Source organism: Cervus elaphus, chromosome 30, assembly GCF_910594005.1.
Source record: "Cervus elaphus chromosome 30, mCerEla1.1, whole genome shotgun sequence".
NCBI classification, from domain to species: Eukaryota; Metazoa; Chordata; class Mammalia; order Artiodactyla; family Cervidae; genus Cervus; species Cervus elaphus.
In genome coordinates, this window is record NC_057844.1 from 15,051,043 (window position 1) to 15,070,867 (window position 19,825).

The window sequence follows — 19,825 nt, forward strand, 5'->3', positions numbered from 1 at the left end:
ATAGAAATAGTATTTAACCTGTAGATTGCTTTGGATAGTATGGATATCTCAACAAGATTGAGTCTGAACATGAGGTGTTTTCCATTTATTTGTATTTTTATTTTCTTCTTTCTTTCTTCAATGTAGTTCAGTTTTCAGTGTATGAGTTTTTCCAACTATTTGGTTAAGTTTATTTCTAAGTATTTTGTGCTTTTGATGTTACTGCAGATGGGATTGCTTTCTTGATTTTCTTTTGGATATTTCATAGTTAATATATAGAAATGGAACTTGTTTTTTTAAATTTATTTATTTTAATTGGAGGCTAATTACTTTACAATATTGTGGTGGTTTTTGCCATATGGAATTTGTTTTTGTCTGTTGATTTTCTATCCTGCAGTTTTACTGAATTCATAATTAGTTCTAATTTTTTTTTTTTTTGTGAAACCTTTAGAATTTGCTGTGTATAGGAGCAAATTATCTGTAAACAGAGATCCTTTTACTTTTTCCTTTCTGATTTGGATGCCTTTTATTTTTCCTTGCCTAACTGCTTTAAGACTTTCCACACTATGTTGAACAGAAGCTTCACCACTATATTTCAATCAAACACCAGTAATAGTGATTTAATCTCTTATACATTTTTCCTTTTTCTCTTTCATTCCAACCCTGCTGCCACTTTGGTTTTCATCACTTCTCTCTCTGCAACAGCCTAACTGATTTCCTCCTGATCCTATGTTGCTCTTTTTGATTTTTCCACCTCTCAGTGGAGTGACATTTCAGTAATAAAAATGCTCCCTTTCTTAAACACGTGTTATGTATTCCTTTAACTTTTAGGACAAAAATAACATTTTCTTTTTTTGCTTAGCATGTAAGGCCCTTCACGATCTGATTTTCACACATCTCTTTAGTTTTCGTCTTTTACCGGCCCTTCATACAAAGCATTTATCAAATAGAACTCCTACCATCATCTAAATATTGTGAACTTTCCTACCCCTGGTCTGTGGTGCAAGCTTTGAACATTGTAAGATCTTTTTCAGATTATCTTCTCTGGATCTGCCTCTTATCCTTCGACTCATTCATCATCAGTCAGCTCAGTATCATTGTCACCCAATTTCATTCTGATGTCCCTCTTTTATGCTCTTATAGTGTCCATATCACATATCTTTTTAACCAGACCACACGCTTTTAGAGTTGTTACTCTATGCTTTTTTAGTATATTTTCTACTATGGAAAGTGAATTAAGTGAAAGTGTTAGTCACTCAGTCATGTCTGACTCTTTGCAACTCCATGGACTGTAGCCCACGAGGCTTTTCTGTCCATGGGATTCTCCAGGAAAGAATACTGGAGTGCGTAGCCATTCCCTTCTCCAGGGATCTTCCCGACCCAGGCATCAAATCCAAGTCTTCCCCATTGCAGGCAGATTCTTTAACATCTGAGCCACCAGGGAAACCCATTTTCTACTACAGTCACTGATTATTTTTACATTCTAACAAAATAAAATAATTGAAGGGATACCTATTGAGGGAATTGATAGTATTGGGCTGCAGAAGAGAATGGTGTGGAGGGGTGAGGTGGGCAATAGAGAGGTGATGGATCATGATACCTGTTTCCACATCTGAGAGCTTTCCTAATGGAGGGTTTATAAAGCCATCTGGGGGATATTGCAAGGGAGCAGACTTTCTCTTGATATAAGAAAAATGAGCAGTGTTGTCTGAATAAAGAAGACTACTGGGTCATGAGGAAGTGAATAAATCACTATGGATCTGTTTAGAGAAATGTTGCTGCTGTGTCTTTTGATTAAGTTTTCTGTTGAAGGAATTCAGCCTTTCCTGGAGGGCTAGGTCAGATGGCCTATGAGGTTTCTTCCAAATGTTTAAAAAAATATTTATTCATTCATTTATTTTTGGTTGTGTGGGGTCTTAGTTATAGCATGTAGGAACTTTCCATTGCAGTGTGAGGGCTCTTTGTTGAGGTAAGGAATATAGGGGAAATCTCTGTACCTTCCTTTCAAAGTTTGTTGTAAACCTAATGCTGCTCTAAAAGGTAATGTATTGAAAAAAAGTAAATAACAGCCTTGTCACACTTATACCCTGAAAACAGACTGAGTTACCTAGTACCACTCAGAAACTACCAGTATAGGCGAAGGATTTATTGCACGAGTGTTTCCTGATTCCTGTGTTTCACTCTTTTCCTCATCAGTAGTACCCCATTCCTCATGGCCAGTGTTTCACAGTACAATGGTCAAGGAACAATGTTTCATGCCTCCTAAGACACCTATCTCGTTCTACCTTGTGTTATTAACACATTGCTTTTTTGTGCTTGAACATCTACCCAATTAGATAGTGAATGATGTCTTCAATTTTCATTTACCCTCTGTAGCTTTTGTATCTGTCCTTAGCAAGGATTCCATAAGTAACTGTCAAGCTGCATTGAATTTAGGTGACAGGACAAAACAGATTCAGCTAATCCATTCTAAAATAATGTAGTATCTACTAGAGGGATAAAAATAGGGGAAAAAAAAAAAAAAAAGAAAACCCTGAACATGGGACCTCAGGATACTCTGGCATTTCAGTTCCTGAAATGTGGCAAGTTGATAGTACTGGCCGGTTGGGAAGGGAGAAATGCCAATTACAGGGTGAGGAGGTGAACAGTACAGCTGAGAGTCAATAGCAGGCACATGGGGCTGAGCACCTATGTACTGACTTAGCCTTAAGTGGTCCTCAGTAGCATCTGACAGGCAGACCCCCCTGGGGTTCCAGGAAATATTGCAAACACAGGGAGTTCAGTCTATTGTTAATGTTGGCTAGATTACACACAGTATGAGTTAAAATACCAGAATTCACAAAGCAAGAATGTTTCTGTCTTTTTCATACGCATCTAAAAATGGCATTAACTACCAAAGAGAAAGAAAGAAACCACTTGATTTTTCAAGAGGAGGAGAAAAGATTTTGATTCTTTTTTTTTTTTTTCTTACAGATTTTTTTTTTATGGCTCATAAAGCTATGCTCTTCAATCCTTTGGTGTTGACAGCAAGGTATCCCACAGTATCTACCAGGTAGCTGTTGATCTGTAAATCAGCCACCTTCTCTCCCAGACTTATTGCCTCTGGGGAGCCCCTGCATGGCAGCATCCTGCTTGGAGCTGAAAATAATTGCTGATCTTTATAAAGGCACAGAAAGGCCTGAGGGAAGGAATACTGGACCAAGAGAATAGTGGTAGCGGCACAAAAGGAGCTGACCAGTCTGTATAGTAACCTTTTTCTCAAAAATTCAATTGAAAGCCTTCCCAAGTCTGCACGTTCAGTTCTGTTGGCTGGTTATCTGTGGCAGCAGAGATCAGATATGGTGACAAAGCTATGTGAACCCTGGGTGGAGAGATATTCCCATGATGTGCCCTGTGGGACTTTTTCCTTCCAGCTGACAGCATCGTCTGTTTAAAAAAAAAAAAAAATTATGCTTCTAATCAAGACTGAAGCTGAGAAATTGTCCTGACAGGGATGGAAGCTGTAGCATGCATGGCCTGTTAGATTTGCATTCTTTGTTCAGTGGGACGTAAAGTCACTACCAACAAATTGAAATACCAGGGCTATTCTCTATGACTTTCCTATACACAATCATTCCACCCGCCACATGCATGCCTGCAGACACACACATCCACCTCACTACTGTAGAGTCAAGTCTTTTTTTCTTTTTAGTTTCAGGTGGAATCAATCAATTTCTCTCTGTGTATCTGTCTCTCTCCAATATTTCCCTGACTAATGGCTGACTTTCCTTCCAGATTTGGTTGTTTTAAATTCAGGACAACCTTGTTAAAATAAAGACACTTTACCACTAAGGAGATTTGGGGGAAAGAAAAAAAGCCTCTGTCCTTAAAGGAAATACCGAGAGTTGAGCAAAAAAAAATTTTTGAGTGGGCATTAATTGCTGAAATAAGTGATCATTTCCCCATAATGACTAATTTGAAAGGGACAAGAGTTACCTAGAAGTAAACAGTTTGATGCATTTGGTAGGGGAAAAAAACAGCCTCCTTATTTTATAATGACAGCTTGTGTTTTAGGTCTGTTCCTAACGTGGGGATGTTGCCAAGGCAATAGCTTGGCAATCTTCTACATGGCTGCTTTTTACATTAATCCACACAGGCTCCACGGATGTTAATCTTTATAACACCTATGTAGTAAAGAAGGGCAGAATCTATTTTTTTTAAGTCTGTTTTTTCATGAAGAATAATAGAAAACAAATGTTTCTGGTCTCCTTTCTCCTTTCCAGGACACACTGTCAGTGACCCAACTGAAGATTGTGACATGGCCTTAGGACCTCAGCCCAGGACTGTGGAGAAAAGAGAGCAGGAGACCTAAAGGGAATGAATGCAACACGCCAGAGCAAGGACACAGCTGACGGTCAGAGCCGCAAGGTCTGCTACTAAGAAAACGTGGAGGCCAGCGGGCAGAAGCCCAAAAGGAACCAGAGCCAAAAGTCACAGTTAGCAAAGCTCAGAGCCAAAGCACAAGGCAGGAACCAAAGAAGCGATCAACACTGAGCAAGAATGTCCAGTGTCAGCATTCAGCAAGTGCCCTCGTGACCTCCCTTGGTGCGATGGCGCTTCCTTACCCCCAGTGTGGGCAGCTCCTTTGGAAGCAGCCACTACAGCTGGGCTTCGGGGTGCAATTAATCTTGGAGTCAGGGCGAGCTGTTTACATTTTTACTAGCTTTCCACTATGAGGAGACAGAGTAGAGACAAGATCTTTATACCCAAGATGTCTCTGGAATCATAAAATTCATCAAAGTGAACTTTATGGAGGCAGGGCTTAGACTCGGGTGGGCGAGTGAGGTGCCAAGGGTGTCAAACTTAAGGGGGCATTCACTCTTAGGGTCAGACAGATGCAGGCCCCTGGGACTTGGAGAGGGGAAGGTGCCTCCCTACCCAAGACTGAGCAGACTGGCCTTGACACCTGACGGCCTCTGTTCTTTCTTAGGAGTAGTTGCTTCAAGCAGAGCAGAGAGGGACGTCCCTCGTGGTCCAGTGGTTAAGAACCTGCCTTCCAATGCAGGGGACATGAGTTCGACCCCTGGCCTGGGAACTAAGACCCCACATGGCTTGGGACAACTAAGCCCACCGGCACCACAACGAGAGAGAAGCCCCCACACTGCAACGGGGACCCCTGCGCGGCGACTGAGACCCAGTGTGGCCAAGTGTTAAAAGGAACAGAGGGGAAGTTACTGAGAGACTTCAGCAGGTACTCACTGAATGATTAGATCATGAATTAAAACTGACAACAGGGAGAACAGGACTCACAGGAACCCCAGGAAAATACTCGGTGTTCTTCATTTAAGTTCCATCTGGTGATAAACAGACTTGTTTTATTTTACACACTAACTTTTTGGAATCAATATCTATGTTAAGTGCCCACAAGCTTTACCTCTGAAACTTATCATTTAAATCACTTTGATTGATTCTGATCCCAACCAAGTAAGATGTTAAGGAAAGAAGTACAAGAGAAATAGCATAAAACTTTATCCAAGAAGACTTTTTCATCAGTTTTGATTTGGGTTGTTTGTGAAGAGCTCCCTCACACCCATATTCTAAACTGAAACAGGAGTTTCTTCAATTTTCCATTCAAGAGTGATTTTCTTTCTCCCTTTCCCCCCCTCCCCCACTGGGCTCCACAGATTGGGCTGTCTTCTCTCAGCTTCTGGGGCTGACATCTGCCTCCGGGGTTTATAGTTGCTGACAACGAGCTTCAATAATTGACGAGGAACAGGAACTATTTTCTCAGTTGGCTCAGTGATGCAAAGCAGATTAAAAACATGATTTTTGTCAGTGAAATAAGTCGAGAGGAATCAGAGACACCCTACGAGGAGTAATATTGACAGAGTTACTGCTGTGAAATGTTTTCCCACCAAAGCACAACCGGATAAAACCAGAAACACACTGGGGTCTCACCAGTATCCTTGAATCTTGCTCGCCTGGTGACTATACTCAACTCCCCTGTCCCACCTGTGGAGTTGATTTATTCTGGCTCTCAAGGTTTGAGAAAGGGAAATCTAAGGACAAAATGAAATTCTAAATTCACTCACTCAATTTGTAACCTTTTGCTTGCATTTGTTTGCTAATTATGTTAGTAAGATGTTTCAGTTCAGCTCAGTTCAGTCGCTCAGTCCTGTCCGACTCTTTGCGACCCCATGAACCGCAGCACGCCAGGCTTCCCTGTCCATCACCAACTCCCGGAGCTAAGTAGCAACTATTATGCATTGTTTCCTTAACTCTCTTCAAAAGAAGATGCCTTTTCTATCTGTGTGGTCTTAGACAATAGGTCAGGAAAGAGAAGGCCACACAGCCTTGACGCTGACTCTTCAGAGAAAGAGCCTCCTGGGGATGTGCTGTTGCTTAGGTGTCTTTAATATTAGGTGTAAAAGTTCTGTGTCAGGCTCAAGTCCCCAAACTGGCCTCATCCCAGAGGAGGCTGGAGCCTGCTGGGGCTTCCCATGTCCCGATGCTGTTGATTGAGTCTGCTCACTGAAATGCAGCAGCAGAAGCAGCTCCCTGATCCCTGCAGCCAGCTCCTCTCCCTGTGCAAACAGGACTGTGGCTCACGGGCGTCCTAAACCGCGGTTCTCGTGGCCAAGTTCAATAGTCTGGTTCCTCTCTGAAGCCAGTAACCAGACCCACACCAGAAGGTGGACACACCCCTCCAGAGGAAGAATGTATTTACTTAGGTTCATGCAGAAACCAAAGTACAAAGAAGGGTGGGTGAGAAAATCCTATACTGGTCTTCGCAGTTGAGCTGACAGCTTCGTGGAGCCTGGCTGACCAAATCAGCGGCCAGGTACACGTAGCACGCCCTTTGCATGACCTTGGCAGGTCCTTGCATTTTCAGTTCGATTTTGGCATTAGTGGTTTTCCTAGATTTTTCTTCCTTGTCTTTCCCACATATCTCATATTCTTATCAAAAGTGTATTTTGGATAGATTGGTCCTAGTCATTAAGTGAAAAATTATGCTTTTGAAGAGTGTATTTGTAATGAAATATTGCAAGGTTCACTATCTGGAAATCAGGTGACATCTGATATGTCCTTCTATATATCAGTACATATAAATGTACACAGATATCCAGATAGATGGGCTTCCCTGTTGGTTCAGTGGTAAAGAATCCCCTGCCAGTGCAAGAGAAACAAGAGATGTGGGTTTGATCCCTGAGTCAGGCAGATACCCTGGAGTAGGAAATGGCAACCCATTCCAGTATTCTTATCTGGAAAATTCCATGGACAGAGGAGCCTGGTGGGCTACAGTCCATATGGCAGCAAAGAGTCAGACATGACTGAGCAACTGAGCACACATATAGATAGATAGTTCTAGATGTAAAATATTAACTATATTTATATGAAGTTTTCTTTGGGTAAGTATATAACTTAACTTCAGTTCCACTTGGCTTTTGGCAAGAGGTTGGCATCTTGTTTTTCATCCAATTGGCAAATGCACATAATTAATAAATGAGTTTAAAGGATACGATTTCTCCTTTTATTTTCTTTAACTTGTAATTTGAGATTGGAATAAAACAGAATGAATATCAATGGAGGCCCAAAATCTTCCATAAACTTTAATAGGATAAGCCTGTGGTATCTGGAACCCTAGCCCTGGAGGTCTACACTGATCCAGAAATTCCAGTCATCAAAATCTGACTTTTTTTTTTGGCTTCTCTATAATATTCTGAAGCTTGTGGTAGTCCTGAAAGGGTTGCCCCTTCACACTTACAACTCTGCCCCAGGCTAAAGGAAGAACTGACTCCGAAATGTGTCCTGAAAGCGACTTAGTCCCAACTCTCACCTCACAAAGGTGAGTCTTCTAGGTGTTAAAACTATCATGGCTCCAGATACAGGGGAAGTGCTCACAGGCTTCACTGCAGGGATGCTGGGAGCAACTTGCTCCCACAGGTGAATGCGACATGGACGCACCAAAATGCAGAAGTGGGCACAAGACTGTGAGATGCTCTGGTCCTACCATGTACTGCACCAGCAGAGCCCGGCTCGGCACACAGCACAACGCCGCACTCACAACAGCAGAGGCCGGCTCCGCACACCCTGCAACGCCACAGTCACAAAACAGCAGAGCCCGGCTCCGCACACGCCGCAGCGCCACACTCACAACAGCAGAGAGGAGCTCTGCACACGCCGCAGCGCCACACTCACAACACAGCTGAGGCAGCAGTTTGAGACCATACCTCATAAAGAGGTGTAGGTCCCTATCCAGGGTGCAGTGTCTACTTGGTATTAATGAATGTTATACGGTGTGGCATCCTCAGCGGGCAGAATACAGAATTCTGGGAATCAGGAGTGGAGGCAAGACTGGCCCTGCTTACCATCACCCCCGGTTACCTGCTTAGAGAATTTCTCTTCCTCTCCTTGCATGTCTAGATTCTATAGGTTTAATGGCCCTGATTCCCTCTGGTCCTTCCACCAGAGGGCACGGCTTGAGTCCTGTAACCATAGTTGACAGCTGGGCCCTCTGGGTTCCTTGTGCCAAGGGACCAACAGGCCAGAAGGGGATATCTCCTGGCATGAGGAGGAGACTGGGAGACTGTCATACATGCAGGCAGGGAAGAATCTACTTGACACCCATATTTTTTAGGTGCCTCTTGGTGCTACTTTGCATGAAATGTTCCCTTGGTATCTTGAATTTTCTCGAAGAGATCTCTAGTCTTTCCCATTCTGTTGTTTTCCTCCATTTCTTTGCATTAATCACTGAGGAAGGCTTTATCTCTCCTTGCTATTCTTTGGAACTCTGCATTTAAATGGGAATATCATTCCCTTTCTCCATTGCTTTTTGCTTCTCTTCTTTTCACAGCTATTTGTAAGGCCTCCTCAGACAACCATTTTGCCTTTTTGCATTTCTTTTCCTTGGGGATAGTCTTGATCCCTGTCTCCTGTACAATGTCACGAAACTCCGTCCATAGTTCATCAGGCTCTCTGCCTATCAGATCTAGTCCCTTAAATCTGTTTCTCACTTCCACTGTATAGTCATAAGGGATTTGATTTAGGTCATACCTGAATGGTCTAGTGGTTTTCCCTACTTTCTTCAATTTAAGTCTGAATTTAGCAATAAGGAGTTCATGATCTGAGCCACAGTCAGCTGCTGGTCTTGTTTTTACTGACTGTATAGAGCTTCTCCATCTTTGTCTGCACAGAATATAATCAATCTGATTTTGGTGTTGACCAATCTGGTGATGTCCATGTGTAGAGTCTTCTCTTGTGTTGTTGGAAGAGGGTGTTTGCTATGACCAGTGCGTTCTCTTGGCAAAACTCTATTAGCCTTTGCCCCGCTTCATTCTGTACTCCAAGGCCACATTTGCCTGTTACTCCAGGTGTTTCTTGACTTCCTACTTTTGCATTCCAGTCCCCTATAATGAAAAGGACATCTTTTTTGGGTGTTAGTTCTAAAAGGTCTTGTAGGTCTTCATAGAACCGTTCAACTTTAGCTTCTTCAGCGTTATGGGTTGGGGCATAGGCTTGGATTACTGTGATATTGAATGGTTTGCCTTGGAAACAAACAGAGATCATTCTGTCATTTTTGAGACTGCATCCAAGTACTGCATTTTGGACTCTTTTGTTGACCATGATGGCTTCTCCATTTCTTCTAAGGGATTCCTGCCCATAGTAGTAGATATAATGGTCATCTGAGTTAAATTCACCCATTTCAGTCCATTTTAGTTCGCTGATTCCTAGAACGTCGACATTCACTCTTGAAATCTCCTGTTTGACCACTTCCAATTTGCCTTGATTCATGAACCTGACATTCCAGGTTCCTATGCAATATTGCTCTTTACAGCATCGGACCTTGCTTCTATCACCAGTCACATCCACAACTGGGTATTGTTTTTGCTTTGGCTCCATCCCTTCATTCTTTCTGGAGTTATTTCTCCACTGATCTCCAGTAGCATATTGGGCACCTACCGACCTGGGGAGTTCCTCTTTCAGTATCCTATCATTTTGCTTTTTCATACTGTTCATGGGGTTCTCAAGGCAAGAATGCTGAAGTGGTTTGCCATTCCCTTCTCCAGTGGACCACATTCTGTCAGACCTCTCCACCTCTCCACCATGACCCATCTGTCTTGGGTGGCCCCACACAGCATGGCTTAGTTTCATTGAGTTAGACAAGGCTGTGGTCCTGTGATCAGACTGGCTAGTTTTCTGTGATTACAGTTTTAGTGTGTCGGTTCGCAATATCTACCGTCTTACTTGGGTTTCTCTTACCTCGGACGTGGGGTATCTCTTTACGGCTGCTCCAGCACAGTACAGCCGCTACTCCTTACCTTGAACGAGGGGTATCTCCTCACGGCCGCCCCTCCTGACCTTGAACGTGGAGTTGTCTGTTGTTCCACGTACAGTTCTAACTGTTGCTTCCTGACCTGCATATAGGTTTCTCAAGAGGCAGGTCAGGTGCTCTGGTATTCCCATCTCTTTCAGAATTTTCCACAGTTTATTGTGATCCACACAGTCAAAGGCTTTGGCATAATCAATAAAGCAGAAATGTTTTTCTGGAACTCTCTTGCTTTTTCGATGATCCAGAGGATGTTGGTAATTTGATCTCTGGTTCCTCTGCTTTTTCTAAAACCAGCTTGAACATCTGGAAGTTCTCGGTTCACGTATTGCTGAAGCCTGGCTTGGAGAATTTTGAGCATTACTTTACTAGCGTGTGAGATTAGTGCAATTGTGCGGCAGTTTGAGCATTCTTTGGCATTGCCTTTCTTTGGGATTGGAATGAAAACTGACCTTTTCCAGTCCTGTGGCCACTGCTGAGTTTTCCAAATTTGCTGACATATTGAGTGCAGCACTTTCACAGCATCATCTTTCAGGATTTGAAATAGCTCAACTGGAATTCCATCACCTCTACTAGCTTTGTTCATAGTGATGCTTTCTAAGGCCCACTTGACTTCACATTCCAGGATGTCTGGCTCTAGGTGAGTGATCACACCATCGTGATTATCTGGGTCATGAAGATCTTTTTTGTTCAGTTCTTCTGTGTATTCTTGCCAGCTCTTCTTAATATCTTCTGCTTCTGTTAGGTCCATACCATTTCTGTCCTTTATCGAACTCATCTTTGCATGAAATGTTCCCTTGGTTCCAAATAGGAAAAGGAGTATGTCTAGGCTGTATATTGTCACCCTGCTTATTTAACTTATATGCAGAGTACATCATGAGAAACGTTGGGCTGGAAGAAGCACAAGCTGGAATCAAGACTGCCGGGAGAAATATCAATAACCTCAGATATGCCGATGACACCACCCTTATGGCAGAAAGTGAAGAGGAACTAAAAAGCCTCTTGATGAAAGTGAAAGAGGAGAGTGAAAAAGTTGGCTTAAAGCTCAACATTCAGAAAACTAAGATCATGGCATCTGGTCCCATCACTTCATGGGAAATAGATGGGGAAAGAGTGTCAGACTTTATCTTTTGGGGCTCCAAAATCACTGCAGATGGTGACTGCAGCCATGAAATTAAAAGACGCTTACTCCTTGGAAGGAAAGTTATGACCAACCTAGATAGCATATTAAAAAGCAGAGACATTACTTTGCCAACAAAGGTCCATCTGGTCAAGGCTATGGTTTTTCCAGTGGTCATGTATGGGTGTGAGAGTTGGACTGTGAAGAAAGCTGAATGCCAAAGAATCGATGCTCTTGAACTGTGGTGTTGGAGAAGACTCTTGAGAGTCCCCTGGACTGCAAGGAGATCCAGCCAGTCCATCCTAAAGGAAATCAGTCCTGGGTGTTCATTGGAAGGACAGATGCTGAAGCTGGAACTCCAGTACTTTGGCCACCTCATGCAAAGAGTTGACTCATTGGAGCAGACCCTGATGCTGGGAGGGATTGGGGGCAGGAGGAGAAGGGGCCGACAGAGGATGAGATGGCTGGATGGCATCACCGACTCGATGGGCATGAGTCTGAGTGAACTCCGGGAGTTGGTGATGGAGAGGGAGGCCTGGCGTGCTGTGATTCACGGGGTCACAAAGAGTCGGACACGACTGAGTGACTGAACTGAATTGAACTGGTGCTACTTTGCCCAATTTTAACTGTAATAGACAAGTTCAGAAACCTTAGTCAGAGAAGAACATGGTGACTGGGAGCTCGGACTCTGCTAGCGGCTTTTTGCCAGGTGAGACACCCAGCCCTGCAGAGGTACTAGGTGAGGTTGAGGAGAATATAGAATGGATGATGGAGGAGCAGACAGTGAGTTTCCCTTGTGACTCCAAGACTGGCTGCTCAGCTGAGGCTGTACCTAATGCCGCCAAACCTCAGTAAGTTTTACTTGAGAAAGGATACACCAGCATCTTAATCTTAACAAAACTGCTTCCAGAATGTCTATGAAGAAGAGTATTCAAAGGGTGGGCTTGTGAACTCTGTGAAGTGCAGCCTAGATCCTCGTTCAGTACCAAGAAGCATATTCCCCAAGCTGCTGGGAGTGCTGCAAATGGATAGCTTTGGCTGTTGACTTCCTTTGGAATATTGTGAACTGAAGAGAGCCACTGGCATCCAGGAACAGGTTGACCTGAGGATGTCAGACTTGTTGCCTCTTGCTGAAACAGTTTATCTCTATACTTTGCAGCTTCAGAACTCAGCTGTGGGGTTTGTTGAGGTTTTTGTTAAGACTGTAGTTGTAGCACAATATCTCCCTTTGTGTACTGCTTTTATCTTTGTCTTCCTTCCCTTCCTCGGGTGTTGATCAAGACAACCAATAATAAACTTCCTCCGTGCAAACTACTCCTCAGTTTCTGGTTCCAGAGAAACCTAACTTGCAGCAGGGCTATGGAAAAAACAAAACAGGGTTGTTGTTGTTCAGTCACTAAGTTGTTTCTGACTCAGAGGATGAGATGGCTGGATGGCATCATTGACTCAATGGATTATGAATTTGAGCAAACCCCTGGAGATAGTGAAGGACAGAGAAGCCTGGCATGCTATAGTCCATGATATCACAAAGACCTGAAACAGGGTAACGGAATAAACATCAGGAGGGGCTGGGGTTCCCAGGTGGCTCAGTGGTGAAGAAGCCAATGCAGGAGATGCAGGGCATGTAGGTTCGATCCTTGGGTTGGGAAGATCCCCTGGAGGAGGAAATGGCAACCTGCTCCAGTATTCTTGTCAAAGAAAATCCTATGGACAGAGGAGCCTGATGGGCTGAAGTCCATGGGGTTGCAAAATAATCAGACACGAATGAGCACAGATCAGGAGGGGCTGCTCTAGTTAAGGTAGGCATGTACGACTCCTCCAAGGAGCTGATATTTGAGCTGATATGTGAATGATGAAAAAGGACATGGAAAGATCTGGGGGAGAGCCTTCCAGACAGAGAGATGTATGAAGACCCTAAGGGGAGAATGAATTTGATATGTTTCCCAAAAAGGCCAGCATTAACTCAAGTGTGATAAACAAAAAAATTGGCTGGTAGAAAAAGCTGCTGAATCATGGAGTCTGAACTTTATTCTAAATACAGTAAAGAATTATTAGTGATAATTTAAAGTATTACTTTGAGTTCTACTTTGCAAGTGTAGTGAATGACTTGCTGATGTTCAAGAGAATTGGGAAGGATGGTGAGATATAAGACCACCCAGGAAAGAAATGCAATGTTTGGGGCAAGGGTGGTGATGGTGGTGTGTGACTGATTTTGCTATTTATTTCAGAGGCGAATCTAAAAGAAGTTGTGATAAGTTACGTGCAGAAGAGTAAAAAAAGAATAATTAACAATGACCCCTAGGATAGGCCATGAGCATATAGGGCCACCTCACTAACTGGGATCTGAAAGACTAGCAATACTACAGAGGAGAATGTTTGAGAGGAAATCTAAAGCAATCTGAGGGTAGGGTATAAGGTTCTAGAGAAAAAAATAGATTCAAAGTTTAATGACCTAATCAAGTAGTGAATTCAACTTTGCTGATCTTTGCCATCCTTCTCTGCCTCAGTTTTTAGTTTTCCCTTCCTTCCCAGGCATTTTGACATTTGTCAGCCCTCCATCTATAATTGTCTATAAACTGGTAGCAGTTTCTCAGAGATTTTGCATTTTCAGCCGCCTCCCAGGTGACACTGATGCCGTGGTCAGAGCATCAAGGTTTCAGTCAGACAGACCCCATTTTGAATTATTTCCTGGCCAATTATTAGTTGTATAAAGCTGGTAAAATTTAAATCTCAGAGCTTTCGTTTCTTTTAAGACGGGAACAATACAATTACTTCATGAAGTTACTGTGAGAATTAAATGATGTCATGTCTCTCGAGCATAAAGCAAGCTGCCCAATCCTGACTCACAGTGGGGCACACTCATTTAGGCTCCCTCTCATTTGGACTCAAACAAGCTGTATATTCACAAATTATACTAAAATTAAAAAAATCATTATAAGACCATTGGCGTTTAGAGAATTGTGCCGTTTCAACTACAGCTAAGTAACTCCAACGGTCCACAGAACGTAGTCATTTGAACTTTCCTGAGCTACCCTTTTGAGTTCTGCACACGGAGGTGAGGGTCACTGGCAGGAGTGAGTCATGTTCCTGGGGTGAGACCTACCCAAGGCCCAGGATCCTCATCTCAGCCTAACTTCAGGGTCCTTGGTTCATTGTCTAATCCATGCAGCTTTTGTGAAGCAAGAGAACCTCTGTATTTTATGGAAAATGCTCCTGCTAAACAAAGGCACAAACAGAAAAACAACAACAAATAACTCAAACCAACCAATGCAGAGTGTTAGCATGAAAGTGAAGCAAAAACTAAGTAATCTAAGAAATAATGATGATTAAACAGCAAAACAGGAGTTTAGAATAATTGGTGGAGTGGGAATGCCACATTGGCGGTGGCTTGGAGCCATGATATGAATGCTTTTACCATTTGCCCCATAAGGAAATAAGGAAAGGCAATTCAAAAACTATTTCAATAAATCTTCCAGACAGAATTCATATTAGTTGCTTTATAAATGAGTCTACTCCTCTATTTATAGAATTATAAAGGTCCTAGGGGGTCAATTAGAGTTTTAAACGATATCTGACTGAACCTCATGGAAAAAATTCTGTGCTATAATGGTTGGTATCTGTGATCTGGGGAATTTGTAAATTGTGAAGTGGAAATTGTTAACCATTGGGTTGCTAATTTACACTGTAAAGAGAGAATCTTGGCATCTTTCATTTTCTGATTTACACTAAGACCATGGTGTTTGTCAATAGATATTCAGCATCATGTACACAAAATACAGGGATAAATAAGACATGCTCTCTTTTGAGGAAGGGAAAACACTGGCTCCATGATACAAATATAACATAACCCTGAAAATCAGGAGGATAAATTGTCCTCGGGAAATAATATTGGGGTTTATAACTGGCAGATGCTCATAATATAGGTGCATTTAAACAATGGCTAATCCCTTGGTAACCATTCAGAGAGACAAAGAGGAGATATAATTTCTTATGATGCTAAAGCATTTGTGGCTCAGCTGGTAAAGAATCCGCCTGCAGTGTGGGAGACCTGGGTTCAATCCCTGGGTTGGGAAGATCCCTGGGAGAAGGGGAAGGCTACCCACTCCAGTATTCTGGCCTGGAGAATTCCAGGGACTATACACAGTCCATGGGGTCCCAAAGAGTGGGACATGACTGAGCAACTTTCACTTTCATTTTCAAAGCACTGAGCTAGCTCTAAGAGATACGACACATCCTAAAACTGATCAGCAGATCTCAGCACTTTCTATCTCTGTGAAGTTACTTAATTTTGGATCCTTCCCGTGCTAGCTAGGTCCAAAACATGCCTAAAGATAAATCTATTTCCACAAAAAATAATTTTTATACTTACATCCACAAACAAAATGAAACAAGACAGCAGTCACATTTTCACAAGGCTCTGATCAGTCTCAACAGTGGTGTTCCTTTCATTTGAGCCTTGCAATCCTTGTGGGACTTGCCATGGTTGTTTGAAGAGTCTGAGTTGAATTCTGTAGACATGCTAGGCTATGTTGCAGAAAGACTGGTATTTCCTAGGGCAGGTTGAAGTGAGTAAACTACAAGATCGATTAAAATTCAATTGGATACTAATTCCTCTGCATTATCTTTTGGAACCCTCACTTAAAATGCAGATACTCTAGGGAAGGTAATGCATTAAAGATCCTTAAGAGAAGCACTATCAAGAGAGCTGAAGCCAAGGTCAATTTCCATCTGAATAACTTCCTCAGAATGTCACTCATTCTTAGAAAGCTTTTCAAGACTTTTTCAAGAATTCACTTAAAAGTCTTATCAGTGATTTCCCGGTCTCCTGAGTGGAGATAGGCTAACCACTGGCATCACCAATGAAATGAAATGCGGAGAAAAAAATGTAGTATGGCATTCAAGTAGTCTTAATCAAATCGGGGAAATAAACTTTTGTTGAGTCTCCTAAGTCCCTGACTCTGTCCTATGAGCTTTGCACATGGTGTCTCATCAAATCCCTTCTCCAATCCCATTATGCTCTTACTTCTATCACTGTTTTATGGACAGGAAGCTGAGGCTATGGGAGGCTAAGTAGCTGCCATTAGGAGCTGATAAATAGCAGATTTTGGAGTCAAAGTTGACCTATCTCCTTTCAAATTTCACTAACCCCAGAAAAAGATCTTACGTAGGAAATTTTGTCCAGGGCATCCAGGTCTATAAGGCTCTGGTACAGAGGATCTTCAAGAGAAGACACTTAGAAGATAAATGGTTAACGTGTTAAGCATTATGAGACCTACTATTGAGCAGGACTGGAGCAGCAATGGAAGAAAGGCTATTTTCCGTGTCAGAAGAAGTGCCTCATTTCTTTACTTTAAAAATATTTAAAAAGTGAGTCTGTGTCAAAGCTAAACATAATCTTACCATATGATCCAGCAATCATGCTCCCAAATGAGCCAAAACTCAGGTCCACTTAAAACATTGCACACACATTTTTATAGCCGCTTTACTTAAACCTGTCCAAATTGGATGCAACCAAGATGTAATTCAATAGATGAATGGATAAGCAAACTGTGGTACATTCAGACAATGGAAAATTACTTAGTTATGGGAAGAAGTGAGCTAGTGAAAAAGTCATGGAGGAAACAGTGCATATTGCAAATGAAAGAAGCCAGACTGAAAGGCTGCATACTGTATGATTCTCACTATGACATTCTGGAAAACAACTACAGACAGAGTAGAAATATCAGAGGTTGCCAGGGGGTTAGTAGGGTTGGTGGGGTGGGGGAAGGAGATGAACAGCTGGCACACAGAGCATTTTTAGGGCAGAAAACTATTCTGTATAATACTATAACAGTGGGTATATGACTATGCATTTATCAAAACCACAGAACTGTACAACACAAAGAATGAACCCTGGTGTAAAACTGTGAACTTTAGTTAATAATAGCATGTCAATATTGGTCCACTGATTGTACCACACCAATGCAAGATGTTAATAATAGGAAAACTGTGGGCAGAAGGTGGGATGTCTATGTGGGAGCTCCGTACTTTCTGTTCAATTTTTCTATAAACCTAAAACTGCTCTAAGAAGTACATTAATTTAAAAAATCATTCTAAATCTAGACAATACTATTGTCCTATAATTATGTAATGTGATAAACATCACTACAGTGGTAATCATATTACAATACGTGACATGATGTGAAAGTTGCTCAGTCGTGTCCGACTCTTTGCGACCCCACAGACTGTAGCCCGCCAGGCTCCTCTGTCCATGGGATTCTCCAGGCAAGAGTACCGGAGTGGGCTGCCATTTCCTTCTCCATGTTACAATACAGAAGTGTATCAAAGAACATCTTGTACATCTTAAATTTACACAATGTTGTCATTCAGTCACTCTCGGGTCCAACTCTAGGACTCCATGGATTGCAGCCTGCCAGGTTTCTCTGTCCTCTACTGTTCCCCAGAGTTCGCTCATATTCATGTCCATTGAGTAAGTGATGCTATCTTACAATCTCATTCTCTGCCGCCCCCTTCTCCTTTTGCCTTCAGTCTTTCCCAGCATCAGGGTCTTCTCCGATGAGTCGACTCTTTGCATCAGGTGGCCAAAGTATTGGAGCTTCAGCTTCAATGTTATGTACCAAATATATTAAATTAAAAAAAAAAAAATCATTCCCTGGCAGTCCAGTGCTTAAGACTCTAGGTTTTTCCACTGTAGGGAACATGGGTTTGACCCCTGGTCAGGGAACTAAGATCCCACATGCTGTGTGGCATGGCCAAAAACTTGAAAAAAAAAAAAAAATTCAAATACTTAAAGACAAAACTTCAGGTGGATACAGTCTATGGGCCACCACTTTGTGATCTCTGCTAAAATTGGTTTCCAGCACTCAGTAAATGCTAGTGTTCAACAAATTTTAAAAAAATGAAAATAAAAAATTTAAAATGTCAATCATTCCAAAATGATTTCATTTTTCTAATATCTTGTTAAACTATAGCAGGTATAGGTAGAGAAAAAAGAAGTAATAAGAATAGTGGAAAGGAAAGGAAGAGGCAGAAAAAAAATGAGAACTATAATAAGGTAAAATAAAATTTGCGCTAGCAGGGGAAAGAGAGGAGATTAGAAATTTACAGAGCCACCTTCTGCTTAATCTTTTTTCTTCTTTTCTTCCTTTGTTCTTTTCTGGGCCATGATGTAGGAGGACTTCAGCAAGCTTAGAATGTGGAGTAAGATGACAGCGTGTAATCGTAAAAATAGTCTATGCACTTTCCCCAAGGTGGACATTTTACTTAGGGCTGACGGAAGCCCGGGATGTCTGGAATAGTGTATATTTATGAGATGGTTAAGCCTGAGATGGTTAAACCCTAATTTCTGGGTGGTTGGGGGAACAGAACGTACAATGTGCTGCCAGCGGAAGAATCAAGGGGCTGAAAAATTGGGAACCAGCTTTCGGTTTGGACATCAAGTGTAAATAGGACACACAGGGGCTGTGGGTGGGAGAGTGCTGGAAATCATCCGTAGCTGTGATATAGAGACTTAAGAGTGAGGGAGGTAAAAAAAAAAAAAAAAAGAGTGAGGGAGGTGAAGGAGCTTGGAGGATGGGAGAGGATCTCTTCCAAACAGTTTTTCTTTTCTGTTGAGGAGTAATATCACTACAATGGCATTCTCTATGTACATGTGGATTTATATGTTTTATTGCCTTTACTGCCTCCCTACTGAGGTTTCTAGAGGAAAAATGGTACATGTTTGTGCTCAATCTACATTTTAACTGAAAGCCAGTTAGTCAATATGCAAGAATTTAAAATCATCTCTGGATGTCTCTGAAACATAAATAAGAATTGCTACTTTTTCACTGATGTTCTAAGAGTAAATTGATAAATAAAAGCACCCACACTCGGTATGCCCCTTGGGGAATGTTTTAGAATGAAATGAGAATCAAGAAATAGATCATTGCCAAGGGGACATTTTGGGACTAACTTTTCTGGTCATATTTAGGATCAAATCCCCACAGAAAGGTGGCAACATTATAATATAAAACTGTTGTTCTGGATTTGTTGGCTTGATTATTACAGGAAAAGAACAAAAGAAATGAGAATGTAACAATTATCAAACATGTAATAATTATCAAACATTGATAATCAAAATAATTATCAATCATTAGGAATGATTATTTTACTCATTTGATGCAAAGACTAGAAACCTAATGTGAGATTTCAATGGAATATTCAAACTTTATTTATCAGAAATCCTCCAAGTACATGAGCATTTTAAATACATTCTACTTATGCTTTTCAGTCTTCATGGAATTACTTCCATATTTTACAGATAAACATCCCTCTTGTTGCTAGTCACTGGTGGTGATTCTGGATATTAAAAAAAAAACACCACCACAAAAAAAACACACACGTTTGTTAAGAAGCTCGACACCAATTTGTGATAGTGGTTT

General features: G+C 41.8%; 1 long non-coding RNA gene across 1 annotated transcript in view; it reads right to left on the reverse strand.

Moving 5' to 3' along the window:
• Positions 1-3,050: 3,050 nt before the first annotated feature.
• LOC122686981 overlaps positions 3,051-19,825 on the reverse strand; it is a 30,915-nt gene continuing 14,140 nt past the window's right edge. The window contains exons 3-4 of the long non-coding RNA XR_006338973.1: positions 5,218-5,312; positions 3,051-3,405 (exon numbers count right to left, since the gene is read on the reverse strand). This is a non-coding gene — a long non-coding RNA (uncharacterized LOC122686981). The remainder of the gene's footprint in view (positions 3,406-5,217; positions 5,313-19,825) is intronic.